Source organism: Aotus nancymaae, unplaced genomic scaffold, assembly GCF_030222135.1.
Source record: "Aotus nancymaae isolate 86718 unplaced genomic scaffold, 86718_ANA_hifiasm-v0.15.2.pri h1tg000022l_1, whole genome shotgun sequence".
Taxonomy (NCBI): Eukaryota; Metazoa; Chordata; class Mammalia; order Primates; family Aotidae; genus Aotus; species Aotus nancymaae.
Genome location: NW_026988435.1, coordinates 17,924,961 through 17,938,514, shown reverse-complemented (window position 1 = coordinate 17,938,514; position 13,554 = coordinate 17,924,961). Strand labels below are relative to the sequence as shown.

General features: G+C 34.2%; 1 protein-coding gene across 27 annotated transcripts in view; it reads left to right on the top strand.

Annotated features, from left to right (window-relative positions):
* Positions 1-13,554, top strand: part of ROBO2 (roundabout guidance receptor 2) — a 1,679,075-nt gene that overhangs the window by 1,235,264 nt on the left and 430,257 nt on the right. The window lies entirely within an intron of this gene.

The window sequence follows — 13,554 nt, the reverse complement described above, 5'->3', positions numbered from 1 at the left end:
ACTGGATCACTGGAATAAGTCTGGATAAGACTGGAGATTATTATTCTAAGTGAAGTAACTCAGGAGTGGAAAACCAAACATTGTATGTTCTCACTTATAAGTGATGGCTAAGCTATATGGATACAACGACACAATGGATATTGGGAATTTAGGGGGAAAGGGTGGGAAAGGAGTGAAGGATAAAAGACTACAAATTGAGTGCAGTATATACTGCTCAGGTGTTGGGGACACCAAAATCTCACAATTGCCACTAAATAACTTACTCGTGTAACCAAACACCACCTCTTTCCCAGTAACCTATGGAAATAAAAACAATTTTTTAAAGTTAGTATCATAGAAATAGGAGGTTAGAAGTAGACAAAAATGCTTAATGCCATGGGGAGATTACAATGAAGTCAAGGGGGAAAAGCCTTTGGTTTTGAAGACCTGAAACTTTACTGGTGATCTTGTAGAGAACAAATTCCAGAGATTAACAACTTTAGATTCTAACTGGCAATGGAGTAAGAAATAAATGAGGGATTATTAATAGAGTAGGAGCTGATAGTTTACAGGATCAGCAGGATGAGAAGAAAGGCCCTTTGGAATCAAGGGAGAGGATGCAGGTGAGGCTGAGGAATTAAAGTAGTAATAAAAAGCTAGCTAGTGAAGCAGAATATTAGTCAAATGTGAAAGAGATTGTACAGAGCACAGAGGGCGGTCTAGGACTTTTACAAAACTAGGGATTTTGTTTTTCATATTGAGAGAATTGCTTTTTATAGTCATCTCCTTAAACGTGTTAACAATATTTGAAGGCTGATATTAGTGATTTCATTTTACAGACATCAAAACTGAGATTGTTTTTTAGATTAAGTAATGTGATTCCAATGATATAATTATTGGTATGATAGAATTCTCTAACTTTTATCCATGTGCCTTTAAAACCTGCAGCCTTTCTATTATTACCATGTTGTTTTTAATGTTTGTCCTGACTGATTAGCTAATTTTATTTTTATTTTTTGAGATGAATTCTCACTCTGCTGCCCAGGGTGGAGTGCAGTGGCGTGATCTTGGCTCACTGCAACCTCTGCCTCCTGGTTGAAGCAATTCTCCTGCCTCAGACTCTTGAATAGCGGGGGATTACAGGTGCCCACCACCACACCCAGCTAATTTTTGTGTTTTTAGTAGAGATGGGGTTTCATCACCTTGGTCAGGCTGGTCTCAAAATCCTGACCTTAGGTGATCCACCTGCCTTGGCCTCCCAAAGTGCTGGGATTACAGGCAGAGCCACTGTGCCAGGCCTAATTAGCTAATTTTAAATATGCTTTAATTTCCTTCAATTAGGCAATATTATTTACAGATTGAACTGGACTTTCAAATTGTTACATGTATGTAATGTAATATAAACCATGTCAATGTCAGCTGATTGTAACTCACACGGTATTCAAGAAGCCGGAAGTGAAAGCTATAGGTTTTCTGTAATCATTGTCACAAATGTAATCACAGCTATTGTTTCTTCTATAAGATTCTCATTGAAGTAAGTGAAAACAAAGACAGCAATAAGACTGATCCTTCCTTGTAAAAGGCAAAAACAGGAAAATAGTATCAGGATTAAATAAGACATCTATATTGAATTATTTCTTCTATGAAGTGGCTAGGTTAGAAGAATATGAAATTATTATTAGATTCTGTTAAGCTAATTTATCTATCTAGATTAACTTGAAACTGGCCATTCAGAAAAGTGAAAACTATTAATAATTCTTTCAGGTTAAAATGAAATATATGTAAGATTTGTTTTTGCCATTCTTAGGCATCTAAAAGTTCTAATTGGTACCCAAAAACCCCAACATCCAAATTGTACCAAAAACTATGAATATAGTTCAAAATAAACACACATAAAATTATCAAAATCTGTGTCAAAACAGTAAACTGTTCTTCTATTTATGATGATTGCTTTTTATTTCTATAGTTGTTTTGGGGCTTGTTTTTACAGGCAGGTGAATATAATGACTTGTTGCACTTATAAACTACTTCAGTCCCACTTCAGACTCTGTGGATCATCCTTACAGTGACTGCCTCATGAACATTTCTACATATTAGTGTTTTTTAAACGACTTTAGGCCATCTCTTCAATTTTATTTATTTTGGCACTTGGAATCCCCCTTTATATTAAATTGTAGAAAAAGCAGCTCTGTAATTTTCAGTTCCAAAAATTCCAATCTTTTCAAGAACAGAAAACGTGTATTATGTTTAAAATGAATTTATAGAAGAATAAGTGGTATGTTTGTATTTTCTTTCATCATAGACCATTGAAGTAAGTAACAGAAAATGATTTTGCTTCTTTACTTTAAAACCCAGTAAGGGATGAAAGTTGGTAGGTAATAAACATATTAAATGTAATTGCCCTGATCTAACTACATTGACTACCTAAATATATACTATAAATAAAATTACTTCCAAACCCTGTATTATTATAAAATATTAAAATAATATTTTCAAAGGGGGTGAATAAGTAAGAGCATAATTTTTATAACATTAAACATAAGAAGTCCTAAATCTATTATATCTTGCTTACATGTCAGTTGTTTTTGAGGTTATATGGATTCTTCCTTTGAATTATTAGTGTTACAAAAAAAAAGAGAGAGAGAGAAAGATTCGAAATGAAGTAGGCGTATTTACTTATATATTATTTGCTCTGAAGGGTGAAAGCCAACTAAATGAACTTACAAACATGAGAAAATGAATGTATATGATTTTTTTTCCGACTAAAGGATTAAATAATATGAAAGAGAAACACTAACATTAGTCAAAACAGAGCTACCTTTACCCTGGAGAGTTATTAAAGTCTAGATGTGTTTTATATGCAAAATGACCTGTCAGGATTATGGAAAAAAATTCTGACACCTGCTCCTCATCAGTGCCCCAGAAACAAAGGTGAAGAAATGGGTTTTTGAGCGTGGGACTGCATTGCTTACTGGGTTTGTCTTAAAAATACATGTGCTTTTATGTGGCATTTTCATATTCACATATGAGTCTTTCATTAGTTTAAGGCAGAAAAAGTGCCAGTAAAAGTTAATGTCTAGTGTTAAAACAAAATACACCCTTTTCAGGATAAAACTGGCAATAGGCATTTTATTATGTTGTAAGAGAACATTTTTACTGTTTTCTCATATCCTATTATATCTCTTATTTACCTTCTATGGTCATCAAAAAATTAAAAAAATCACTAGTTCTGAAATTATGAAAATCTGCCATGAGAATATTTGACTAATATATTTTTAGAATTATAGTCTAATACTATAAACAGAGCCAAATAGCAGACTAGAATAAAAGGGATTATTTTAACATATTTTTTAACAGTGCATGGTAGGAAATGATAACATGTCTAGGTCAAGATCAAATATTTAAAACTTGAAGCCAGATTACTTGTGTAATCTTGTGTAGGGGTGGGGGAAAATAGAGAGACTTAGCTTTCTGATTCAAAATACAGAACTTTTATATAAAATACATGTTTAAATAGAAATACTGTGTCAGACACTATTAAAAAATGACTAAGATTATTCCAGCTGAATTAGAAGGCTTCTCGTAGGTTCTCACAGTCATTCGGCCTCCTAATGAAATTTCTAAAATTATATGTCTGATGTAACAAATTTTGTAAATGCTTATCGTATTACTTTGTTTTGGTTTGAAATTTTAAACTCTTGAAACTAGATATGATAGGGTTAAAATGTGGAACATCTTGAAGATTACATGGAAATAGAAGAAGCTACAGGTTTGCTGAGACAAGAACACTGAAGATATAATTTGTAACACACCCTCTTAGAAATGACCATGGAAAGATGATAAATGATATTTACCTCATATGTCATGATAACTATTTTTTAAGGACGATATCTGTGCCCTCTTTTATCAGGGGTATGGGAAAATGCATCACTTACAAGCACTCAATCACCATGACATAAAGAAATAGCAAACCTTGAACATGTCAAAATAGTGCCTGTTCAATCTACTTCTGTTTCTTGAACACTGAGTTTATTCTCAATATTTTATCCCCAAAACAAGTGGTCTTTAAAATATGATGTTTACTTTCTGAAGAGACATTTATAAAACATGTAAGCGGGTATCCATGAGTATACACAGTATATAAAATTTAATAAAAAATATATTTTAAAGGTAAAAACTATTTAGATAAGACAGCAATATATCTGTAGTTGTATCTTTACTTAAACTGTTAATATTTATTGAATGCTTTCTATATGCCAGATGCTTTGCTAAGAGCTCATAACAAACACAGGCTGGTACTATTTTTTACTCCCATTTTACAGATAAGATAACTGAGGGATAAAGAGATTAAGTAAGGAGTTCAAGGTTACCCAGATGTAGTTGTACCTTAAGTATAATTTATCACGTTATTTGAGTTTTCTGATACTAAAATCAATTGGCTTAGGTTACTGGTGTTAGCATTCTTGTCCGTGATCTTTATAAAGTATACCCTTTTCATCTCCATGAAAAAGAGGAAGTAGTTTGGGTTGATTTAACATTGACTTTGAAATGACATATTTGTTCTTCTATAGTAATATAATATTTCTCTGGGGAAAATGTGACCCTTGTTTCTGAAGAATGCATGAAATTTCTGCAAAATTCTATCTACATTAAACATGAATTGTCTTCCAAATAATTCATGTTTACCGTATATAGGATTTTTGAAAGACTAGTGTACTAGTAAAATTGGATAATTATCTTAAATTTACTAGAAAATTCTGACTGTGCTCAGAAAAACTCAGGTTTTATAGTTATTTGCAACTTTTTCAGAATGACATTATCTGTGTCTAAAATGTAAACTTGAATTCTGACCTCTACTCTTAACTGCTGCACCAGATGTTTCTCAAAATAAACGATATTGTCTCTGAGTGTTCTATAAACAAAGTCCAACCTGAATGCCTCCTTTTAGCATCCCTCCCAATTTATCAGATAAATATGAACCCTATTTTCTTTTCAGACAAAACCTATATACTGTAACTTTTTTTTTTAAGAGAAAACAGTGAAATGTAGCATTATAATCTGTGAAAAACACGCAGGATCTTGGCAGGCAGCTTCTCTAGCAAGGAAATCTTGTGTTTTAGCTGAACATACTCTGAACTTTTATCTTGGCTAAAGCTTTTTGTAAAAGAACATGCCTAAAATAATTTGTTTCTGCTGCTCTATGCTAGATTTTGAAGATTTTTATTTAGTGCTTAGAATCCTGGTCTAGAGGAATGTGAGGTCTATATAAAACCATGATACTGGTGAATATTTAAGAAAATTCTAAGATGATAGTAAATTTGTGTTCTTTATATAAATTATAGAATGATGTGCAAGAATGCTTAGGTAACCTTTTTTAAAGGTGAACGGCCCTACTGGCAAGAAACATAAACATGAACCTCAGAAAAAAAAAGGGTCACAGAAGTCCATTTTTTTATAGGTGCTCCTGGAAATATTTCAAATGTTGCAAGCAAAAAATCAAAACATAGAACTTCAGGATGATAAATTAACAGCTTTGCTTTTCAAATACAGACTCTCATTAAATGCTAAATAAATACATTATACACATGTCGGGTATTTGTCTAAGTTCTTATGATCAGTTAATAGAATACACTGGAATACTAGCTATATGTATTAATGACTTACTGGGTGACAGACATTGTGCTTTGAGTATGTTATTTCGTTTGATCCTGAAATAACCCTCATCGGGAATGTAAGTTTACCATGAAAACAGATTAATGTGAGCACCTTCATTTTTTGACCTGTTGTACCACTGGTTAGTCCAGTTGAGAGCCATCAATTGAGCAGAGAGTCTTAATTGTTCAGGGACTCTGTGATAGGAGTAAATAGTCATGAGGGATTTCACTAGATCATTCAACTCTTTAAAATTGTGACCTAAGACAGATAGGAACCATGATCTCTAGGGATTAGAGGCTAATGCATTAAACTTGTATACCATCTTGCTTTTGGCATTTACCATTTTGCCCTTGTATTCCATTTTATCCAATGAAATTCAAGGCACTCGGAGTTTTTTAAACACAGATATTGCTGAAAGTTTCATGTAATTGAGCAAAGGCTACAATTTATGATTTAGTTGTTAATTAGACTTAAAGAACAAAGCTAATACTGTTCCATTTAGTGAGAACGGCCTCTGAGGACCTGAGAACTGACCAATATTGGTTCTCCTGCTGGGAAAACACTATGCATAAACAAGTCCCCAGGGCTTCATTACAGGGCCTTTTAGACAAACACAAAATGCATCTCAGTTTATTTGTAAATCCTTACAATGAAGCTTTATTGCATATCTATAAATTTTTCACATTGACATGTCAAAGACTTGTAAAAGTATACTGGCCAGAGAACGATAAACATTATAAATAACACTTTCCCTTTAAATGTAAGATGATTGTAGATAGTACACAGCATGGTGATAAAATGAACACTAGAATTCTGTTTGGGGAAGCAATTGTGGGAATGAGTAGTAATGTTTAAAGAGAATGGCAAACTCTTTATTGAAAAAGCAAGCAATGTAACATTATTTAGTGAAGTTGAATATACAATTTTAGAAGATTAAGAGATGAGGTATGTCATTTTATTTTGTGATGTTATGAAAAGAGTTCAAAAATAAATTTTAAATGTCAATATATTCTCGACGATGTCATTCTATCTTTGTAAGTATTGTTTAATGTTCTTCCTTATGTGTATGTTTTATTATACTGGTCATGCTTTTTATTTTTAAAAAAGGGAAAGTACATTTTCCTAAGAATTTAAAGTGTCATTTCTCCATTTCATAAAGTCTGTGGATCATACTACTACAACTTTCTCTACTTTGCCATTTTTTTTATCATATTTCTTGGGACCAATTCTTACAGAATAAGTATGACTTTAAATGTTGACGGTAGCTTTTCAAGTTTGTTTATCATTGGAATGTTAGTATTTCTATTTATCTATCAACTAATTTGAACCACTGGGTAAATTTTCTTAGCTAATAATTATTTCATGTATTTTCTACTGGTCATGCAGATATCAAATGTGGTGCTCTAAACTCAGTTATTTTTCAGTAATTTGGAAAATATTTTTCTTTTTATGACCAAACACAGTTCCTTTTTTTTTTTGAGACCGTGTCTCACCCAGGCTGGAGTGCAGTGGTGAAATCGTGGCTCACTGCAACCTCTGCCTCCTGGGTTCAAGTAATTCTGGTGCCTCAGCCTCCCAAGTAGCTGGGACTACACTACTGCATCATCTCACCTAGCTAATTTTTGCATTTTTAGTAGCGATGGGGCTTCACTATGTTGGCCAGGCTGGTCTCGAACTCCTGGCCTCAAGTGATGCACCTGCCTCGGCCTCCCAAAGTGCTGAGATTACAGACATGAGCCACCATGACTGGCTCACATTTCCATTTTTAGTATATACTTTGCTTTACAAATATTACAATATGTTTTAAAATATGTTCACAGAAGTGCCTGGTCGGTGAATGGCATGCCAACATTAAAAAATAAGCATTCTTTGAATTTAGTTTTTAATGTAGTAGGAAAATCAAAGCCAGAAGGAGTAGAAACAAAATTTGTGATAGTCTAAATACTTCTTGGCTGCAGGGAAGAAACCACATCCCAGGCAAAGTCCTACCTAATTCGATGAGAAAATTACATGGAAGGGATTCTCCTTGGCATGAGGGCCCAAAATGGTCAACAGAGAACTTAAAAAAAATGTTTTAGAGGCAGATCTTGTTCTGTTGCTGAGGCCAGATTGTAGCACAGGGGCTCAATTATAGCTCACTGCAGCTTTGAACACTATGGCTCAAGCGATCCTTCCATTTCAGCCTCCTGTGTAGCTGGGAATACAAGTATGCACCACTGTGCCCAGCTAAGTTTTTTTTATTTTTTGTAAAGATAGGGTCTTGCTATGTTGCCTAGGCTGGTCTCAAACTTCTGACCTCAAGTGATCCCAGCAGATAACTTTTGATGAATGAGAGAACCTTTGTAATCTTCCAAGTACTTACATTAACCAAGTAATTTTATAGACAAATTTTCTTCTTTTTGCTAATTAGGCCATGATCTTGGAGTAGCAAAGGGTGAGGTTAGGTCATGACCTAATCAGCATGAGGAAATAAAATTATGTCATCACTCTGGTTTAAGCATTTGCACCGTAGGGAGTTGTTCTTTGAACAAGTTCTTGTTCGGACTGATGCAAAACCCTTGATATTTCTTAAAATTTATACAAAATTTTCTGGTTTCCATAAAACTGGCAAAGAAAGAATAAAGTGAAGCCTACTCCCTCTTTTTGAAGTTCTGCATACTAAGTATAGTGGTACTAGGAATTATTTATTTGACAAATGTGTAGTCATCTGTTTTTTAATATGAAAATCAGGCAACTATATTTTCAGATATTTAGATTAGTTTTATATTCTGTTTTGTTTTCCCCACACAACTGTCGAAATCAAAAGCAAATAAAAGCAAAGTAACATGTTGTATGAGATGACAGTTTATGACAAACACCAATAGGCATGAATACTGATTCAAATATTTTGTTTATTATTTCATATCCATATCCAACCCAGAAACATATTTAAATAAGCTAGCTCTTATAGTTGAGAGTAAGATCAGTGGCAGCTTAATCCAATCAATCAATTTACCGCCTTGCTCCAGATTCTCTGGGGGGGGTCTCTCCATTTAAGCTCTCTTCTTGTCATTGGCCCCCTTCTAATTAATGCCTCGCTGTCCTGTGGTCTCTGGACCTACTGTTTTTTTACGTAAGTTCACTTATGCCAAACTTAACACGGCCGTTAGTTACTTTTAGTACCTCCTTTCTTTGACTATTACTTAATCTCATTTCCTTATTTTCTAGTTACTTCAGACTCCTTCTTATATTAAAAGCTTCTAATTATATACAGTAGGTTTGTATTTAAGATTTTTTTTTGCTGACTGCAGAAAACTGAGTTCATTTATTCAACTCAACAAGTGTTTACTGAGAATTCACTACTTGAGATATGAATATTCACTGGGTAAATCTCATTTACAAATATCTTTTTAACAATTTGAAAAAGAATTCCAAAATTCTCTGACATCAGTTTTAGGTTAACTATAATTATTAGTTTATACTGTCTTTGACTTGTGATGGTCTTTAAAACTTTCCATAAAATGATTGATTTTTGGCCATTATGAGAAAATATAAAATATAAAATTGCATTATTGGGTTATTAGAAATATGGCTTTGGATAAAGGAATAGTATAAAGCTTGATTGGTAACATTTGATTTCTACCACAAATGCATGTTTATACTAATCATTTTAATTTCTTGGAAAGTATACTTTAGATGGCTCTTAGAAGACAGGATTTCAGAATATAGGGGCAATGTAATTTGGATTTTGCATGTTGGAAATGGCAGTAAAATCTATCAATATCTTCTCTTTTATAAAACTCAACTCATGAGAGAAGTGTGGTGTTGCTTCCTTTCAGTGCCTAACCACCCTCTAAATAAGTTTTTCTCCTGGTTTCATTAAATTCACATAAACAGGACGCTATACAGAGTATAAATCTAACATTCTTTTTCCCCATTAAATTTGCCATATGAGCAATTTGTCATTGCATCTTTTTATATCTGACTTGTTTACAAAACATGGGACAATTTGTTATCTAAATTTTTACATGTCCAGTACTTTGGTGAAATGGAGAAGCACAGGAAGTCAATCAATGAAGTATTAAGCATTTGATAAATACAGAATGAATGTAAACATTTTTCAAAGGAAATTTTATTTGTTAGGTTTATATAGCTTTTTCTCTTTCAAATGAAAATAAATGCACTGATGAGCAAGTTCAAGAAAAACAAATTCTAAGCTGCTGACAGTAAAATTGCAAATGAAGTAAAGGAAAAAGGAACAGAAAACATAAAATAATTTTGAAGATTCTATTATTTTTAACAATTAGACATTTAAAGTTTCTGGAAGTATAGTTCACAGCAAACATTTTAAATCTGTCATATCTATATTAATAAAACATTCTAGGCTTTTTTCTAAGAAAACTTTTTAGAATGAAATATAAGCAATTTTAGACTTCCAGATATAGCTTATAATAATTGCATGTACTTGGCCTTGCGAAATTATAATACAAGAAGAAACACACTTGTTATAGAAGTGCTGAAATGTATAGCCCTAAATCTGTCAAGTTACCTCTCTTTCGGGTCCCTTTCCCCACCTACCAGACCTCATTATATTATCCTGAAAAGAACACTATCTCTTTAAGGCTGGGAAAGTATTGTGCTGATGAGCCAGGGGCTGCCCACCAATTGGCAGACCCACTGGGTGATAAATGTCCAAGGACCTCTAGGCTGACGACACATTTTTCATCATTAATCCAGCCTATTGTAACCAGGGCCACTCACATTGATTTGGACTAGGGGGCATCATCTGCTGTTAAGAGGGTGATGACTCGCTAAAAATGAAGGCCTGAAACTAATCAAATATATTTAGAGCCCTCCCTGGCATCTTGCTGGGAGAGCAGCAGTAGACAGCTAATAGGGGAGCCACAGACAGGTAGTGTGGTGCTCAGCATGCTTTGTATGGGAATGTGAGAAATCCATTTGGAAGCCTGTTGTGTAATTCCAGCTATTATACATTGTGACATTGTGTAATACAAATGTGTGTGGGGATTAGTCCAGTACTTTAGTCCAATACTACTGTGCTTGAATGTTTCATTAAAATTATAGTTGGAAAATACCAGCTATTTTTTTTTTTTAACCTGGAACTGAATTCCAAAGAACAGAATTCTCAAGCCCTGATCTCTTTGGAATTGATAAATTATTTTTGTGTTTTTGAAAGTTTGCAACAGATGGTTTGAGACATATGCTTAATATTTATTTTACTGAAGTTGTAAAATTTGATGAAGAGGGCATCTCTTTTTTCCCTTTGTAGATCTCAACAAATAGTTACATTTTGCTCTTTTATACTTTTTTAAACCTAATTAATATGTATTTTATTAGAATGTACTTAAATACATTGTGGGAGTTCAAGGGCATAGGTACATGTTATTTATTGATTTTTCTTACTAATTTGTGCATATATATTCATTTTAGATAAATGTTTATTATTTTAATTTGCATTGATAAAATTGGCTACAGTTAAGTCGTAGCTGGAGTTGCAAACTTGTTTGCCTCAGACAAATGCAGAAAAACATGTTCTTTATTTTCTGCTTACACCTGATTAAGCAAAATCAGGTGCAAGTGGGAAATAAATTTAACTGCTTAGACTTGTTCAATGGAAAATTTCACTTACATATTGAGCCTAATAACCATATATAATAGAATCAAAAAAGAAAGGGCAGAATGTGAGAACAATTTGGCTTAATTAAAAAAGAAAAAAGAGGCCTAATAAATTCCTTTCAATAAAGAAGGAGGTAGAGAGAGAGAGAGAAAAAAAAAGAAAAATTAAAATGAATAATGCAGACCCTCCAATTGTTCAGGCAGTCCTAATGTTCTACACAAGAAACCACTGACTGTCTTCTAAAATATTTTATGGAATCACGAAAACATATTTCTGCTGGGTGGGAAGGCTTCCCTTTGATTTCTCTGGAAGATAGTCTTCAGTCCCATTTTGAAATCTTAATTTCTCCAAGTTCCAGAGCTGAAATTTCACACCTTTCATGTTTGCAAGTTTTAATGAGGATTATATATGTAGTTCGTTATCAACTGCTTCTAGTGTTGGATGAACTTAGGTGGAAAGCTTCATTAATGAGCAATAGACACCCTCGCTGAATCTACTTCACAATGAATATTCAGTCTGGAGTTCATCTTCACTGGGTCTCTGAAGTGCAGTGCCAAAAAGCAACTGGTTACTAGGAATCAGGTAGGAGCAGAAAAGAGACTGTGTTAAATAATTATGTTCTTTAAAATAACATGTTTGACTATGGAATCTATTTAGGTCCATTTGCTTCCAGTGAAGTTGAGTGGGAGCTAGTCAGAAAATGACTGGAAAAAGGAACTGATTTAAACACAGCTGATCTTTATGCTTCTGCCATCAGAAAGGGGATGAGAGTAAGTCACACCTTCAAACAGCCAATGCAAAGAAAGCTGAGAAAAATTAATTTAGCTTCCTCTGGTAGACAGAATAAGGGTCTCTAAAGATATCCACATTCTAATTTCCAGAAACCATGAATTGTTACTTTATGGGTCAAAAGGGATTTATAGATGTGATTAAATTAGGAGCTTAAGATGGGGAGGTTATCTCAGATTATCTGGGTGTGGTCAGTCTAGTTACAGGCACCTAGAATGTGGAGAAGCTTCCTCTTTTGTACTTGAAGGGAGATGTAATTATGGAAGGCATGTCAGAGAGATACAACATGGCTCTCTTTGATGATAGGGGTGAGAAGGAATGAGCTAAGTCTATTTGTTTGTTTATACTCCAAGTCCTTTGCTAGAATGGAGGCTTCACAGGGGCCAGAATTTTGTCCTGTTCACAGTTGTATCCCTGGCACCCAGCACAGTGCCTGACGTATAGTAGGTGCTTCATAAATATTTGATTGAATGAATGAACTAGTAAACGAATCAATACTACAGACACAGTTTTTCAACTTTTGATAACCCATAAGCATGAAAAAATTGCATGATCTCCTTGTTACTTATATTCTTTATTTAGAAATAATGTATATTCATTATACATTAAAACATGGGGTGATAGAGAATAGCAGGGAGGCCTTGTAAGGGTGGTCAGCACTGAGAAGGAAACATTTAAGTTGAAACTCAAGGATGAGAAAGGATCAGTCATATAAAGACCCAAGGGAAGGAAATTCTAGACAGCAAAAACCACCTGCTTAAACTTCCTAAGATGAAAAAGCAGTTGGCTGATTTAAAGGAATGAAAGAAGATCCCGTGGCTGGAGAGCAGTGAATACAGGCTAGAGTTAGCTAATGGGAGGTTGGAAGGTCATTGTGACCGGTGTTCCAATAATGGGACACTTAAGGACAAAGGGAATGAGTTCAGATTGTATTTGGCTTCTTTCAGTCATGCTCCAAAATGTTTCTTAGAAAGACATTTTATTTTACCAAGTATTTTGTAAAAATATACTCTATGTTCAGGTGTTTGGCATTCAGTGGTCCCTACCCTCAAAGATCCCAGACTCAAGGGATACAAGTGTGCAAATGGGTAAATATTGGGTAAAACAGGGTGATACATACAAATGGGTAAAACAGGGTGATACATACAAATGACATTGTAACCAATAGCAGTGATTCCCGGCAGGATAATATTCAGTGGTAGATAAAGTGTTGGCCCCTCTGGTGAAAGATATTTTATGATCTCATGCAAGATTCCTTCCTGGATTTTTATTTCTTTGAGGCAGTACCCACTCCACTTTTTAATGCAATTGTTTTTTCTTTTATTTTACTATGCCTTGGAGTTCTTATCTAACAAGTCTTGAATCATCATTGCCTGTCTCCCTTGGAAACCGAGGAGAACCTGGTTGAATACCCCAGCTGGTAAGGATGTTGCCTGAGCTTGCAGACGGTATGAGCAGACACAGTCAGCCACCAGTCTGTAAATAACAGTGGTCAGGGGTGACCAGGGAGTCGC